Source organism: Eurosta solidaginis, chromosome 3 (assembly GCF_040869045.1).
Source record: "Eurosta solidaginis isolate ZX-2024a chromosome 3, ASM4086904v1, whole genome shotgun sequence".
Taxonomy (NCBI): domain Eukaryota; kingdom Metazoa; phylum Arthropoda; class Insecta; order Diptera; family Tephritidae; genus Eurosta; species Eurosta solidaginis.
Window position 1 is genome coordinate 88,739,899 of NC_090321.1, and position 3,368 is coordinate 88,743,266.

The 3,368-nt window shown below is 33.5% G+C and overlaps 1 long non-coding RNA gene across 1 annotated transcript; it reads left to right on the plus strand.

Annotated features, from left to right (window-relative positions):
* The first annotated feature begins 2,625 nt into the window (after positions 1 to 2,625).
* LOC137246522 (uncharacterized) lies at positions 2,626 to 3,107 on the plus strand. The gene is made up of 3 exons (XR_010951533.1): positions 2,626 to 2,761; positions 2,817 to 2,944; positions 3,002 to 3,107. It is a non-coding gene; the product is annotated as an uncharacterized lncRNA (long non-coding RNA).
* The last annotated feature ends 261 nt before the right edge of the window (positions 3,108 to 3,368 follow it).

Here is a 3,368-nt window from a genome sequence, read left to right on the forward strand (position 1 = left end):
CCCCCACCCCTCTTTCCATATTCGAAAAAAATTTCGCTAGTAGACTACTGTCTGTGTCCCAAATTTCATCATAATCCGTGTAGCCATTCTGGCGTGATTCAGTCGCAAAGACGAAAAAATATAATAATTAAATTATAACTGTTCATAGGGGGCGGGGACCACGCCCCTTTTCAAAAATATATAGTTAGTAGACCCTTCTAGACTATTGGCTATATGTGTGCAAAATTTCATCCAAATCGGTTCAGCCGTTCTTGCGTGATTGAGTCACAAAGACAAACGTCTGGACAAACATCCAAACATCCAAACATCTTCACATCCAAACTTTGCCATTTATAATATATATTAGATTAGATATATATATATATATATTAGATTAGATATAGCTCCGATCGAAATGGTTTTTACAGGAAATGTTCTATGATATATTAGAATAAATATCACCAAGTTTAACGTTTTTATATTGGAAACTAAGGGAGAAATGGCCAAAAATCTTTCTATCTGAACGATCGGTTGTATGGGATATAACTATATATAGCTCCGATCAAAGTGATGTTTTCAGGATATCTTCTGTGATATATTAGAATATATATCACCGAGTTTCACGTTTATACTTTCTAAATTGCGGCAGGAATGACCAAAATCGTCTTATCTGAACGATCGGTTGTATGGGAGATATATGTTATAGTAGTCCGATCCTACCGGATCCGATAAATGTCTAATATAATACAAAAATACATCCTTGTGCCAAATTTCATTGAGATATATCAAAATTTGAGGGACTAGTTTGCGTTCAAACAGACAGACGGACGGACGGACAGACGTACATGGCTATATCAACTCAGTTCGTCGCCCTGATCAATTCGGTATACTTAATGGTGAGTCTATCTTCTATATTTCTCTTACAAACATCGGACCAAAGTTAATATACCATTTCATGTTCATGAAGGTATAAAAAGTAATCCACTTGGCTAAGCCGATTAATTGTCGAAGACACTTGTGAAAAAATATATACTATACAAGCATATATTGTACATGTACATACTACATATGAACATCCGTGTAATGATTTTTTTCATAAAACTGTGAAAGGCACAAATCATTGTAGGTCACTAATCGGCTATGGCTTTTGCTTTACAAATTGATTGAGGTGAATCATCAATCAACCTATGAGACGCTCTTCTACGTAGAGAATTTCTAAAGAAAATGTACAAAATGCTTTTCATCAAAACTTTACATCGTTTGTTGTAAAAGTTTGCAAGTATGTTATTGAACAAAAGCGAAGATATATAAATATAAACGAGTGTATGACGGAGTGATTAAAGTAACTCTATCTACAAACATATATACTTATGTACATAATTTGTTGGCCCGATTGCATAAAAGAGCAAGTTTGTTGGGTTTATAATTGAACTGAAAATTTAAAAATGAATGCACAAAATGAATAATACCGAAAGAAAAGAGGAAATTTATAAAGCCTAAACAAAATTTTATGACTTTTAAACCAACCTTGTAAAAATTCATGTAGAAACTTATGATTGATGGAAAATTTAGTATTTTATAAAAGTCTATTTCGTGAGAAACGTAAACTTTTGCAAGAAGAACTTTTTACGAACATTTTCAAATCTGTTTTGGATAAGCATGTATTTGTTCGTGTTTCTCTAGTGAAAAGCTCGTTTTAGTCTTGGTTTCAACAATAGGGTTTTGAAGGCTGTTAAGTTCCGTAACAAGCTTCACGTGAAATGTAGGACATTTCCCCAGCAAGTAAATCGGGAAACTTTCAAAACATAAGGCGCGAAAAGCAAGTTTATTTCAGCGTGGATTTGAACTCGAAACTCCCACCAAAAGTCCAAAGGCGCAATATAAACAATATAAAATCCGAGAGAAACAGAAGCAGGGGCGGATCCACTGGAGGGCTAGAGGCCGAATCCCCCATGGGGATCCAAAAAGTACTTTTCAGTCATTTTTATTTACGCATCTATTTTTAAAACCTTACAATTCAATTCGAGAATTCAATGTTTTTGTGATAAAAAAAATGTTTAACTCTTATTTTATTTAATTTTTGCAAAATGTATGTATGAATTTAAAACAACTTAAATTGTGTTCCACAACCATTCATCCCCACAGAAAGAAAAAAAGATAAGTTAATCTAATCGAAAAAGGTTGTTAATTTTCTACTTACATTGAAAACACAAACAAAAGTACAATTCAGGTGGTTAGTCTAATAAAAAAAAATTGTTAAACGAATTTGGAAATTTTTAACTATAAAAATAGTTTAACCGTTACAATTGTAACTGTACTATTTTGGTTGGTTAAACTAACCGTTAGAATTGTAGCATATAACTTTAACTACAAAAAAGGGTATGGCTAAACTCTAAAATGGTAAAATTACAATTCTTAACAGCCAAAATAGTAAAACTAACCAAATAAAATTGTAACTCTACTATTTTGGTTGGTTAAACTAACTGAAAAGATAGTTTATTCGATGAAAATAATGGCAACCCTTGATGCTTTTTGCAAAATAAAGCAACACATTGTTGATATTCAGTTGTCAAATTTACGTGGACGGTGTTAGTTGCGTGAGCGTTTAATTTAATTGAAATTAATAGAATAACAATGAGTGTTAACAATAGTGAATTGTTTTCGGTAAATATATTGAGTGCTCTTGAAGCGGATGATATGAATAATCCTGATCCAGCAGACACGGAATTTTGTCAACTGATTTTGGAGTGGGGTTTTCCCCAAAAAATCGCAGAACTTAAAGGTGATTTCCAAATATGTCATTGTTTTATTTTTTATTTTATTTTCTGCAATTTCAGCGCAAGCAATAACGCTGACCAATTGGAAATATCTGACGGAGTCGGACCTTGCAGATTTGTTCAAGAACGACACGATTGGTGCTAGAGCAGAATTCCGCCACAAGCTCATAACTTGGAGGAAAGCAAACGTAAGTACTTCAAAGTCTCGGTGAACGTTTCAGCTAATTTTTCGCATAATCCTTTAGGGTTATAGCAACGTTTTAACGTGTAATACATCTTCAGTCAATTCTGACATTGTTGATTTTATGCAGCAGTAGCGACAGCGGAACATTAGCATTGAATCTCTTTCATGTTCACAGACATCCAGTTCTTCATCACATGATTTTGTAAGTGTATATGTGACCCGGCCTATGAAAAGGTGGCTTATGACTCAAAAAAGAAATTGCGAGAAGCAGCTGTTAAAGATAAACAATGTATTTCTTCAGTTTCTTATTAGTTTTTCTTTTGCATTATGAACAGCAGTGTTGCCAGGTTAGCCTTTTCGAGGCTAGATTTAGCCTTTTTTTTTGCCTTTAGCCTCGAAATTTTGGGTTTAGCTTCGTGACTTTTTTC